We start from the raw sequence: 14,544 nt of genomic DNA, 5'->3' as shown, positions 1-14,544 counted from the left end.
ACACCTCAACCGCGGAGCGACCACGCTTCCATTTGCCCAGACCATTCTGTTTCATGCCTCTTGCTCCAGGGTAATTATTTCTAGGGTCTTCTTTCTTTCCCGAAAGTGTTCTGGTTTCAGGATAAATTAGCTATTTAACTGTGAAAAACTAAGCATAAAAAGACACTTCCATCTAGAGAGGTATATTTTTGAAAACATCCACTGGGAAATTTTTACCTGAATTAAGCAATAGGATGAGATTTCCTCCAACTAACTGCAGGGTGACGTGTTTGCTGTTTTGTCCTTCTCTGTGGAGTAGAATCCCGTCAGTCTGCCTGGTTCTAAATTTCAAAGAAATAACATCTTTTGCTGGACTCATGGATTTTTGATTAAATGTGTATAGCAAGAAGCTTTTCCCATCAAAGTTAACCATCTCAGATCCTATAGCGGGAGAAATTAGAAAATAATTTAAGTATAATATACCTTTACTCATGCACTGAAATGAGTAAGTTGACATAAAAACACATGCACACATAATATATCTCTGGTCTGTTTAGTCCAGGGGGGGAAAAATGGTGCTGCCTATCCTCCCCGATACCCGTAGTTGAGATTCCCTAACCTCTAATCTTTGCCTTTTCTGACATTTTCCCTAACATGTATCAGCTAGAAATACTTCTGTTGACTAAGCCCAATTGCTTCTGGCTTTGTACTGGCCACTTCTCATCCTGCAAACAACGAAGATCAATAAAACAGTTAAAGTCACTCCCCACGGTGGCACATCGTGGCTACGAAGCTGCGATTGTCCCTCACCTCTCTGACAGTCTTATTTTTCCCACTATCAAGGTCACTTGCATTCTCTTTATTGAAAAAGTTATATTTTATCATTAATGTAAAAAGAACACTGGTCAAAGCAACCAAAGACAGAACAGGAGACACACAAAGGGATTCATACTACCCAGAAGAATCGCTCGTATTTCTCATATTTCACAAGTAAAAAGACAAGACTTTACTGCCCTTAAAAAGTCAAAAACCATATGATTTTACTCATACATGGAATCTAAAAACAAAAGAAATGAATAAACAAACAGAAAGCAGAACCAGACCTATAAATGCAGAGAACAAACTGGTGGCTCTCAAAGGGATGGGGTGGGGGTTGGGTAAAGTGGGTGACGCGGAGCGGCAGCTTCTGGCTCTGGTCATGGAGTGAGCGAATAAGACACGGTGTGAGAGGTACGGCCAAGAAATTAGTCAACGATACTCTAATCGAGTTGTACGGGGATGTGCAGCAGCCACGCTGGTGGGGAATACCATACAACCCGTAAAATTGTCAAATCACCATGTTGTACACCTGACGCTAATGTAACACTGTGTGTACGCTGCACTCAAATTTTTGAAAAAGAGTTTGTTTCAAATGTGTGTGTGCAATAAATGAAGGTGCAAGAGGAAGCCAAAGAAACAGGAGGCTGATGTCTTCTGAGCCGATGATACGACGTGATACGACGTTGGGTTTATTTAACTTCACAAAAGCCTGGGGCCAATGTACACGAGGACCTGCATTGCATTCAGACAAACCAAAATGTATACAGTAAACCCTTTATGTTCACAACTCTAAGGGATCCTTTATTTCATGCAGCCACCTTCTGAAAATTCAGGAGATTGATTCTGGTTCCCGTACATGGTGGAAAATATATAAACACAGCAGTGTGTCTAAAAATCATGGAAACAAGCAATTATTCTCCATTGCATAGTTAAATGAACGTCTGATAAAAACATATCCCTTTGTCAAATTCGAATGAATTGTCCTGGTGTTTTGGGTGAGCACAGATCCGGCCCCATCCCAGAACTGCGACTCTGCTCGCCTGGGGTGGGACCTGAGAGTCTGCTTTTCTAACATGTCCCCTAGCAATGTTGATGATGTCAATGCCGCTGGTCTGGTGACTACGTGTGAGAACCATTGCTCTAAAGAACCTAGATTATATTTCCAGGAACATTCCCCTCAGGCAAAATGGAGTAGTGAAAAATTTATTGGATTTATAGAAACACAAAAGAATGGGCTGAAAATCCTTTTGTTGTAATGTTTTTGTTTCCTCTCCAGTGAGATCCCTAACACTCGTACCTAGAACAACCACAAGCTAATCATCACCTTCTATCTTACGAGGCACATTTAACATGTGTTTTGACAGGTCCTCTAAGCCTAGAAGGGAGCTGAGTTATAATCTAAAGATGTCATCAATGGAGTAAAACAAAACCACTTCAAACAATATATCTTGTAGTAGTCCTGGTGGTTTCACTAAAATCTTAAGTGGTAACAAATGTAAGCTCAGTGGAGAGGAGTTAAAACAGCACAGATAAAAATGAGGAATTGCTTTCAGAAGTCTGGAATGTGAGGCTGTTTCTCTTCATCTGAAATGACCTACATCACTCTGCAGCCTGTACGGCCCCATGAGCTAATTTTTAAAGGTTCGATAAAAAACAAAAAAAATGAAGAATCATGGAGGAGAGCACAGGTGCCCACAGACCTAAAATGTGTGCTGTCTGGCCCTTTACAGACGCCTGTCATCCCGCACTCAGCGACATTAGCCAGTGATCCTTTCTGAGCCAGATTCCTGACTGCTTACAGGTGGCCGTGATAAGAACCAGCTCACCGCAAGACATGTGGCGATCCTTCTTCGATTTAAATATTAAAAGCCCGGGGCACCTGGGTGGCTCAGTGGGTTAAAGCCTCTGCCTTTGGCTCAGGTCATGATCCCAGGGTCCTAGTATCGAGCCCCACGTCGAGCTCTCTGCTCCGCGGCGAGCCTGCTTCCCCCGACTCTCTATCTGCTTCTCTACCTACTTGTGATCTCTGTCTGTCAAATAAATAAATTTTGAAAAAAAATAAATAAATAAGTATTAAAAACCCTATTTTAGATGGGAAATCACAAATTTAATTATTTCTGTTGATCTGCCTGTTGCATAATTCAATACACTCTTTTTGTGGCCTTTCATGAATCTATATTTATGAAGTCAAAAAATAGGTAAATACTACGGCTCCTGTGGAACATCACAGAAGACTGGTTTTATATAGACCATCCGTAGCTTCAGACCCTGCCTTGGCAGGGATGTGGCTTTGGAAAATACAGTTTTGTTATTAAAAGACCATTTTCCCCCATATTCCCTTCCTCCCCTACCCCCACACTGCCCTGACTTAATTTCCATTGGTTCCCACAAGTACACTTTATTTTCATTTAACATGGGTGTAGCACCCACTAGGTGCTGGGATGAAACCCAAGAGGACAGACATGGCTTGGCCTTTCCAGAGCTGACAGTGCTCCCCTCACCTTCTCACTTCAGCTATCATGAAAAGAACACATTTCACCAGGAATAGCCTAGTCTTACTGTGGGCTGCTTAGGAAACTAGAGACAAGGAAGCTCATAGTCAGGAAGGAGGAAGTGGATCAACGGGGAGGTCTTCTCTGGGGAACTGTCTGGAAAGAAAGAAGGTAAGACCCACCAATCATATGGCATGTGTCACACTCAATTTACAGATAGGCACCCAAAAGCAGCCAACATGGTTCAAACAATGGGCTATACTGTTGATCAAGAAGCCCCTCATGATAAACATGAAGTCCATGTGATAAGTAAGAGTATGCCCTGTCACAAGAATGACTTACAGTGGTAGTGTGTGCACTGGCCTAGTCAAAGAGAATCTGTAGATGGTGTTCACTTACAAACATTCATGAATCAGTCCGAATATCTGAAAACAAATGGACACGTCACTAAACATAACATGACATTTTTAAACATATGTCACTCATACACCATTTTTAAAGGCAATAGATTTTCTTTCAAAGATTTTATTTATTTGACAGAGATCACAAGCAGGCAGAGAGAGGAGGAAGCAGGCTCTCCGCCGAGCAGAGAGCCCGATGTGGGGCTCAATCCCAGAACCCTGGGATCATGAAGTGAGCTGAAGGCAGAGGCTTAACCCACTGAGCTGCCCTGGTGCCCCAAGGCAATAGATTTTTAAAAAAATTAAACCAAAACATCATATTGTGGGACAGAGAAGATTTCGCTCAGTGAGTTTGCATGGGCTAGCTCTCCAAGCATGGATGGGGGACAGCCCAACTGTAAAAGTAGAGGTTCCCTCACCTTCATGCCCATGCTGGTGATAGCCATCAAAATATAGTCCCAGTTAACATGAAAAAGTGCTCCACATCACTCGGCATCAGGGAAATACAAATCAAAACCACAATGAGATACCACCTCACACCAGTCAGAATGGCTTAAATTAACAAGTCAGGAAATGACGGATGCTGGCGAGGATGTGGAGAAAGGGGAACCCTCCTACACTGCTGGTGGGAATGCAAGCTGGTGCAACCACTCTGGAAAATAGCATGGAGGTTCCTCAAAAAGTTGAAAATAGAGTTACCCTACGACCCAGCAATTGCACTACTGGGTATTTACCCTAAAGATACAAACGTAGTGATCCGAAGGGGCACGTGCACCCGAATGTTTATAGCAGCAATGTCCACAATAGCCAAACTATGGAAAGAACCTAGATGTCCATCAACAGATGAATGGATAAAGAAGATGTGGTTCATATATACAAAGGAATACTATGCAGCCATCAAAAGAAATGAAATCTTGCCATTTGCAACAGTGTGGATGGAACTAGAGGGTATCATGCTTAGTGAAATAAGTCAATCAGAGAAAGACAATTATCATATGATCTCCCTGATATGAGGAAGTGGAGATGCAACATGGGGGGTTTGGGGGGGTAGGAAAAGAATAAATGAAACAAGATTGGATTGGGAGGGAGACAAACCATAAGTGACTCTTAATCTCACAAAACAAATTGAGGGTTGCTGGGGGGAGGGGGTCGGGAGAGGGGGGTGGGGTTATGGACATTGGAGAAGGTATGTGCTATGGTGAGTGCTGTGAAGTGTGTAAACCTGGCGATTCACAGACCTGTACCCCTGGGGATAAAGATACATTATATGTTTATAAAAATAAATAAATTAATTAAAAAATAGTCACAGTTAATAAAACCAATAATTATAAAATACAATCATATAAATTGGAAAAACACTTCAAATTTTCAACGAAGCATCATATCACATTTTCCATTTTGGAATGTAGGTTCTGCGCTCTTGCAATGGACAAAACTACTGGTTCCCATTTTGATTCATAATAAGTGGACCTCCATCTCAAGTACCCCAATAATTTAATTAGTTGAATTACGTACGAACACATTTTTCAGGAGCCTTCTTGTAAAAGTTAAGTGTGATGCTAAGGGATAATTTAATGCATTATTTATTTAAAATTTTATGATATTTATATTACATATGTATTTATATTACATATATATTTATATTTACAGAAATATATAAATATCAAGGATGTCTTGAGGTTGCTAAACAAAACCTATAAATTTCTGCTGTAACAGTCAGTACATTTTTAAAATAAACACAATATTTTAATTTTTTTTAACTAGGCTCCATGCCCAGTGTGGAGCCCAACATGAGACTTGAAGTCATGACCCTGAGAAACAGACCTGAGCTGAGATCAAGTCGGATGGTTAACTGACTAAGCCCCCCATGTGCCCCAGATAAACACAATGTTTTAAAATGGCCAATTACATGTTTTACTCCCAATTTTATTTTCAGGCCTGACTTGACACAGGACCAGAGTGTCACGGGGATGACTGGTAGGTCCCCATGGTGTTGGCCATTCTGTGCCTACATAGTCCGTATTCCCAAGGACTCATGCACTCCTTCCCTCCCTCTTCTTTCCTTCTGTCCTCCCCTCCTTCTCTCTCTCTTCCCTTATTCAGACAAACAACACGCTAATGAACACAAGATGACATTACACCACCACAGGATGGGACTAGTACAAGCTCAAGGGAATGCCTGAGAAGACACAGACCATGAACACAGGAGTCAAAGTGGAAAAGAAGGAGCAGAAGACGCCCCAGGGAAGAATAACAGTCGAGAAAGAAATGAAGGAGGACCCGGGGCCAGTGTCGGTGTCTGTGGCTTACAGAGACCTACGTCAAGGATGTCAACATGAAACTGATCAGAGTGTGTAAATGTTAACTGAAAATTTAAGAAAGCAGAGGACACCCAAAGAGAAACCTTTTTAGAGTGGGATACAAAGCCTAGAACAAGTCCGTGGGGAATATGGCCCTGGATTCCCCCCTTCCATGGGGCTGCTGGTGGGCATGGGACTCTAAGAAGACCTCACACACACTCCACGTGCACTCTAGAAGTGGGGGAAAGGGAGGGATTTCTAGGTAGAGAACCTGTGTGTGCCACACCAGGAAGCCATGAAGCCATGGTGTTTATAGGAACAGCAAATATCATTGTAATTGGAGTTTAAAGAAGTGAAACCAAAGAGACAAGTTGCATCTAAGAGACATTATATGCCAAGATAAGCAATCTGGACATTTTCTCAATATCAACAGAGCAGTGAAAGTAGAAATGGAGGGGGCAATAATTAGCACTTTGGGTTATAAATCATAACATATACAATTACTGTCAAAAACAAAAGTGCAAAGCTCTATGCTTGAACAACTGCTCTCATTAATAGTAAGAATGAAGACAAGACAGAAGCTCCACTAGTAAGCCACAGATGCCGCGTAGTTTTGCAAGTTGCCGTGACTGTTATCGGTCCACAGTTTTAGGCTAGGAGCCCCCCGTGGCGCACAGCTTGTGTTTGCTGACTTTAGGGTGCACGCAGGTCCTTCCCGGGACCAGGCCTGCAGCTTTGATCTCCCTGGGACTGACCTCTCCCCCCAAGGAGGTGATACCACCTCACGAAGAACATCCGGCTAACGGCAAATCACCATCAAAGACCCTGTTCTGCTTTGAAGTCAGTAAACCCAAAGCCGTTTCCAGAGTAAAGGGAGGAAGGAGACGCTGACTTTATGGGATCAAAGAGAAAACGGAGTATCGGGTGTCCCAGCCGCTTGCAGCAGTGAGCACGTTCACGGATCTCAGACACAAAAGGAGGGAAGGCGATGGCCTGTGGAAAGGGGGGGAAGGGCGGACAGCATCGCGAAACCGTCTCCAGTGAATGTTGCATGGAAAGGCCGACACAGAGACAGTGTTTGGAAAGTGGAGCCCCTCTGAGCTCAGGAAGATGGTGGAGCTGAGGCCGAAGGGGACGCTTGAATCTAGGATGGGGTCACTTCTGGGATGGTGAGCACCACCTCCAGAAAGTCTCCCTGCCTGTGGGACCAGCAAACGGGCAATGGTATCCTTGTTTTGCAGTGGCTCCCTGTGCCCCACAGCGCCCACACCCTCCCGGGCCCCGAGACCAGAGAAGCCCAGAGTCCCACAGCCACTGTGTGCTCCTGCCTTCCTCCCTCCAGAAGCCCTCCCTACCCCAGCTCACCCCGCAAGCCCTTCACTCAGAAAACTGACTAACCACCCTCCTCCCTAGGCCCCAGGACCGTGTTCCAATATTTCACATTTGTTTTGTATAATTTTATGACTTCTCATAAAATCCTGACGAAGAAAACCAATCATTTTAGAAGGGCCCCCTACATCCAGTCCCTAACACAGTTCTTTGCAGATAGCAAGTGTCTGATAAATTCTGACATGGCACATGAGGGAACAAAGAAACGAAAGCCTGCATAACATAGTAGTTATGAGAACCAAATTTGGGGGGAAGACAGTTTTTAAATCCTAGGTCCAGTATGGAATAGCTCTCGCAAACATCTCCCTGTCTCCATGGTCAAGTTCTTCTCCCTCGAGGCCATACCAGATACGTCTGGCCGGTGTGGTTGTTGAATGAGAAAATGTCTGCTAGGTAGGATCTGACATATTAAATATTCTGCCTGTGCCAGATCTCGCTGACACTTTTCTGCAAAGCTAATGCCCTGATCAGGTATGAAATGAAGCGTGACCAAAAACCCAACCTCCCACGATGTTCCCAGCCAACATACTCTTTGAGTTATTCTCCAGTTTTCTAGAAATTTTTCTTTAATATTTTTTCTTTTTGTACTCGTTTAAAAAATTCCTGTATATTCCAAATCATCAAAATGGCAATGGTAGAGTCAATTTACCCACAGATGTCACTGAATGTGTTTCTGCTTGTGTTCACACTCACATTGGCTGTGACTTTTGTCCCTCTGCTCATCAGTGGGGAAAGGAGGGAAGACACAACACAAAAATGATGTTCAAACCAGGGTTCACATCGAGGAAAGTGGGGATTCGAGCAGTGAATATGGGAGAAGCCCAGAGTCATTTTGGATTATGGGGAAAACAAGATCACCTGCTGTCCCCTGCATCCCCACACCAGGGTCACCTCAGTGCCCAAGAACGGCACCATCCATCACAGTGAATTGCTGTGGTTGACTTGGACCTCGTTGTTTGGATGACGCACCCACTCTAAAACAGGTACCCTGCTCTCTCCTGGGAATCTCGGATTCTGAGGCTCAGTTCGGGCCCATATCTTTGTCCAACTAAAGTAACTAAAGACCTCAGTATCCAGGCTTTCCACAAAAACACACAGAGATGCCTAAAAAGTTAGAAACAAGTCAAGCTCGGTTTTCCGCCTGGCCATGAGAGCCTGTCCCTCTGTCACTGATTTTGGGGCGGGGAGAGGGGTAAACAGCACTTACGGTACGCGCATCCGTACACTTCTATCCTCATCCCGATCCTGCCCTTGGGGCTCCAGGCTAAGGGGAGGAAGCGCAGGAACCTGGCTTCGAGGGGAGGCTGCTGTCGGTGCTGCACCACGCTGTCCGCGTTCGTGTTGCCTGGAAAACCCTGGGAGAGAACGGAGAAAGGATCAGTGTATCTGCAGGACTCGGAGCTCCCGGCTCTTCTCCTGCGGGTTAGGGGCAGAAGCTTCACTCTGTTCTTAGGTAAAAGCCTGCCTGCTTTATAGAAAGTCTGCTAATGTTTAAGAGGGATGTGACCACATTTCCTCAGGGCCTGGATTAGTCACCATTGTTCTAAGCTTTCCTTATTTGCAGGGTGATTTACGTTTCAGCGGCACCATTAAGCTGGCTGTAAACCGGCCACCCTTGAAGGCTTGCTCTTCCCCTAAAGCGTTTCCCTCATCCCTAAGGAGCGAAGATGCTCTCCTGCAGCCCCACATCCAAGGCAATCGAGCACGATGTTAACTGGCCATCCGCGCAGGGAGAACCCTCGACTCTGGGGTCTGAGCGCTGGGAGGGACCTACACAGGCTTCTAGTTCCAAACCCTTCAGTTATAAAGGCAAAACGGAAGTCCAAGGAAGTAGAAAGAGTCTGTGGCGGTAGGACAGCGGCTACCCAGCATGGCCAAGACTAGATTCTGGGCTTTGGATTTCAGTCGCAGTGTTCTTAGTGTGCAATCAGCTTGCCCCCAAGTTAGCCGCATTTCTGGAGCACTGGGGAGACCCACAAGACAGAGGGGTGCCCTTGCCCAGACACAGACACCTGGCCTCAGGCTAGAAGGGGCCAGTGTGAGCATAGTGGACGTTGTTACAGGGGATGAGTGACTCGTTTCTCACCACGTTGATTTCATATGCAGATCAGCATATGGGGAAACCCAAAAAAGGGTGATGCTCACATATACACACATCGATCATATCACTAATGATTTAATCTATTTTAGACAGCTATATCACTAATGTTTTAATCTATTTTAGATGTTACTAATGATTTGCTCAGTTTTTCAAAGGTAACACATACATGCGAGAAGAATCGGAGAACTGAGCACACACTCCAACACCAGGAAGTGCGTCCCCACGCAGCCTCTCTGCCCTGACCCGCACCCTCTCTTGAACGCTCCTGAAGTGCTCCATACTTGCGTCCAGGAAGAAAAAGGTGGGCGGGCTTCCGATGACATGGACTTAGTTACCCCTGTCGGCGAATCCGCTCCCCTCACCCCTACGGTCCTGCCTACCTTAGCATTAACTCCTGAACAGCGATCTTCCAGAAGCTGGTGTGTGAGTCACAGGACCACAGCTCTCGTGTTGACAATTTGCGCCTGCAAAGTCCCCTGAGATGCTGGGCTCCTCTGTCCTGCTACCTGGGCCCCAGAACCTCCACTAGCCTCCTTCACACCAGGATTTCGACAGGCTCTTCCTGCTCTGGGCATTTCGGTGTCTGCCCCTGACACTGTACACCCCCTTTTAAAACTGATTCCATCGACCCTTCCTCAGACTGTCCATCAGTTTTCCCAGGGGACCTATGCAACAGCAAAGCCATAGGAGCCTAAGGTTTTCCAATCGTAACACAGCATGTTAGCGAAAAATGCTGCCCCATCCAAGGACCTTACTGGTCTACGCTCTGAAAACAAACAGAGCCCCAGGTATGGTGCCTCTCTTCTAAAAACCTATGTCAACTGGTAAATCTACCTCAATGCTCAGTTCTTTGGGCCCCCTGTCAAAAGTTCAGGTTCTACATTCTTTGATCTCTCCAAGTTTTATCATCCAGAGGGCCAAAGATGTTCTCGTAATACTCCTTCATATAATAGTAATAAAATGAGGGATCAGAAGACTTGACCCTTTCTTATGCTCCCTTGCATCAGAAGGACACACTCCACCTCCCACCACAGTTAAAAGGGTCAGACATACTCACGCCACACGGGAGCAAAGCTCGTAGTTGGGCCAAAAAGAATGCCCATCTTGTCATTTTGCTTTGTGAAACCCTAGACCTCTCTTAACATCCAAACCCAACCAAACTAAGCTGGATCACTACTCGGGCTTGTAAGCCATGACAAGCAGGTAGGAACAGATGGAACCAAGAATACAGAAAACTTAAATGTGGTATCAGGGCCAGTCTCAGACCCTATAACACTTCCTCTTGGCTAGTGAACGAAACATCATCTGGGAAGCCCTCTGGCCTCTCTCTCTTGCTCCCTGGAAGCGCCATCTTTGTCCAACGTCCCCTGTTCTTCAAGGGTTGGCAACCGTTACACCAAGAGCAGGCAAACCCTCTCCATTGACTCTGTGCTCTGAATGGGAAGTCAGGAATGTGCCCTCCCTGCCCCCAGCTTCCTGCAGGAAGTGCAGGCTGGCGTGGGCAGGAGCTGCTTTGTACCAACACCACCACTGTCCAGAACATGCTCTTGGCTGTCATTACAGGCTCCCAGACCCACTGCCTTCATTCACAAAACCAGCTTGGCCCAGCAAACTCTGAAGGTTGAGGAGCTATTACATGAGATAATACCTGACAATCATGTTCCCACACCTCCCTGGAGGTAGGTGGTCCACAAGTACCAGCCACTGTGGCCATGGCCTTGGCTGCCATTGTGGTTATGGCGGGCACATCTGGCAGAGGCTGTTCATCTGTCCAACTCTGCATCCCATTCCTTACACTCTGTCTCAGGTTCAAGACCCAAGATGTGCAGATCACCATCGGCTCCCACATTTACTGTGATGCCAAGATTACAATTCAACCTCAGAACTGAAGTCCATGTTTATCTGAGGGTAACTGACAAAAACTAGGAAAGGTATTTGAACAAATTGTTTTATTTTCCTTGGATATCATCACTTCCTTCTGAAGCACTTTGTCCATGGAAGGTAAATTCTGGACACCTTCATTCAGACTGTGTGATGGCAATGCCATATAGCAAAAGGAAATTCTAGCGCTGTTTTAATGGAATTTAGACAAAATACTATTTAAGGAATATTTCAAGTGGCAATAATGTCTTAATAGTTTAAGAAAAGAGGAGATTCAGAAGGCGCTCTTTAAAACTTCTGAGAATCTGTATATGAAACATTTGTCACACACGATTTTAATTACATTCAGATATTGAAACGTATGTATGTATGTGTGCACAGCTGTGTGACCATGTTAATTCATTCTAATTTTAAGGAATCACATTATTTTTGTCTTGCAAAGAACTATCACCAGTCCCTTTGGGTAGAAATCAGTCATGCGTTTCTTTAAAGATACAGAAGTTAAATGAAATGACTTTGGCACAAGACGGATCCCTACTAGCATGTTACTCTCACTTTCAGGGCTCATTACTGAAATGATCCCATATATTTTGGTGAAGCTAGTGTTTATCTCTTAAGAGGTGGTGTGATCTGTTCTTTGCCGTATGTATTTTTGCTTTGGTTTTCCAGAACAGATCTGGGTGAACAGGTCACACAAACTTGCAGGAACAAAGGCCCACTCTGTGTTCTAGTAAGTGGGAAGATGAAAACCCCATCTTCCCCATCTCTCGTGATAGCACTGACCTCGGGGAAGCCAGCATTTTTGTGTGTAAAGTAAAAACAAGAAAACCTCTCTTACAATTTTGATGAGTTAGTGGGAGGAGTTCCATGGGTCTGTCTTTCTGGCATCCCTCTTGGCTCGCTAGCATTAAGAAACACACCGACGACGGGGCACCTGGGTGGCTCAGTGGGTTAAAGCCTCTGCCTTCAGCTCAGATCATGATCCTGGGGTCCTGGGATCGAGCCCTGCATCAGGCTCTCTGCTCAGCAGGGAGCCTGCTTCTCTTCCTCTCTCTCTGCCTGCCTCTCTGCCTACTTATGATCTCTGTTTGTCAAATAAGTAAATAAAACCTAACAACAACAACAAAAATTCTTCTGTAAATATAAACAAGTCACAGAACCTGTAACACATTCTATTAAAAAAAAAAAGAAAGAAAAAAAAACACACCGACGAGACTCTCCCCATGACTGATCACCAGGGACACTTCATCTGACGCGGACTCAATATCCGGTCACTTTAAAGGCATCACATTGAATCCTTTGTCCACTATTAGGAGCAGACGATGTCTGATGAAGTCTTCTGTTTCCACATTAGTTAGGTTGAAGGTAACCCGAGTCCATGGCTTGGGCTCTGCTCACGTGCTAGAAATATGTTTCGGAGATAATTTGTTTTAGGAATCGGTGACATCTCTGAAAAGCTGCCAACTCTGCACTGATTTAGTTAGCAGTCACGTTAGTCGACTCTAAATCTGGAGAAGGAATCATTGGGAGACTCCCTCGGAGCCATGGTCCCGGGTGTAAACTGAGTCATCACAATTCCTCATTGGAGTCAACAAATGACCTCAAGATGCCTATTATGTATTTTTCATTTCAGGTTTGAAATATCTGTGTCCTAAGGTCGGCCTTTATACCAATGCCTTCTTTCCAAATAAGCAGTGTTGCCTATAGAAACAGGTCTTGGTGATTTAAAAAATAAATAAATATTAAGCCTCTACTGCAGGCCCCTAGGAAATCCGAGCTTCATTATTCACTCACCGCTGTTCATTTTATTTTAAGAGCTCTGAGCTGGGAGGAAGGATGTTGCTGGGATCAAGAGAGTGTGCAAGAATCCCCAAGCTCTAATTCCGGCCATTTTAATTACAGGGCCATGATGGTCTTGGACAAGATGCTTAAATCTCCCCACATCTCAGTTTCTTCATGAGCAATGGGGGAATAATAATAATTACTGTTACTATTAAAAATAATATTTTGTCCCCATTATTTCCAGAGGCTCACGGACCATGAAGGGACGTACTAAAATTATTTCCTGTCGTTAGACCATGTCAAAGTTGTACTCAGTTGCTTTAAAGTAAGTGATCTTGTTATGAATTATTTTTAATATTTGAGTGAACTAGAAAGTACGCAACATTTACACATAGATAACTCAAGGAAATCCTCCTCCTGTCATTTTACTGAGTGAGCCAGACTGGGATGTCAGAAGTATGACCCGGAGGGAGGGCCTGACCCCTTATATGTAAGTCAGGCAGGCGCTTCATGCGAGGTGAGCGCTAGAGTTTAACTCATGCGGATGAGTTGACTTCAACAGTGTCCTAGAAAGTGAACGAATAATCTCCCTTCTCACTTAAAACAACCAGACAGGTGCCCGATGAGCATCTTCTGATGTGACAATCTCAGTGTGTCAGAAAAAATGTGCACTTAGTAAGCATTTCCTGATTTCTTTCATGGGCTCCGTGGAATCAAGTCACACAGTCAAACCAGTGACTGAGCAAAAAAAGAGGACCACGTCTCTGGGTCCCAGCACCTTTCCCTACCTGGAGAGTGAACCTGCCCCATGGCTGAGCACAGCTACACCTCCCAGAAACCCATAGCGCCTGGCCCTGGGCTCATCCACGTCCCAGGGCCAAAGCAGGTGCCAGAAACACGGTCCCGAATGCTACTCTTCATTAATATGCTTTTGTAAACTCAGCTGTATAAAAGGATAATGTAAACATTACCAAAATATTATTGAAATGAAGTATTTTTAAAGCACATTGAGAAGTTATAGGCCTTTACTGTTTAGTTTTACCTTCTGCTTGAAATACGAACCCAACAGACTAGACAAGACATGTTTCTGACTCTGCAGAAAAACCAGTAGGGTTTCTCAACGCTCCTCCCGTCCCTAACTTCTTATGTGATCAGGAGAAATACATTTTATAAGCTATCTGGAAGTCCCACTGGTGTTGGCAAAGAGGTTGAAAGTAGAGAAAAAGCCAGAAAAAAACATTTCCAGTAGCAAAAATTCATACTTTAAAAGCAATGTATGGTTACTGAAAACAATACCAGAACATCGCAAAAAAGGTGTGTGGTTTGATACGTGGCACAAGCGTATTTTCTGGAAACTGAATTAGCCTTCAGTATTTGAAGAGTGACACCAAAGAACAAAA

General features: G+C 44.5%; 1 pseudogene across 1 annotated transcript in view; it reads right to left on the bottom strand.

Moving 5' to 3' along the window:
- The window catches only part of LOC308355050 (contactin-associated protein-like 3), a 141,381-nt pseudogene that overhangs the window by 68,371 nt on the left and 58,466 nt on the right, over positions 1 to 14,544 (bottom strand). Inside the window, exons 4-5 of the transcript in view lie at positions 8,588 to 8,735; positions 217 to 420 (exon numbers count right to left, since the gene is read on the bottom strand). The product of the transcript in view is annotated as a contactin-associated protein-like 3 (transcript). The remainder of the gene's footprint in view (positions 1 to 216; positions 421 to 8,587; positions 8,736 to 14,544) is intronic.

This window comes from Martes martes (assembly GCF_963455335.1).
Source record: "Martes martes genome assembly, chromosome: 14".
Classification (NCBI taxonomy): domain Eukaryota; kingdom Metazoa; phylum Chordata; class Mammalia; order Carnivora; family Mustelidae; genus Martes; species Martes martes.
This window is presented reverse-complemented; position numbering and strand designations above follow the sequence as displayed.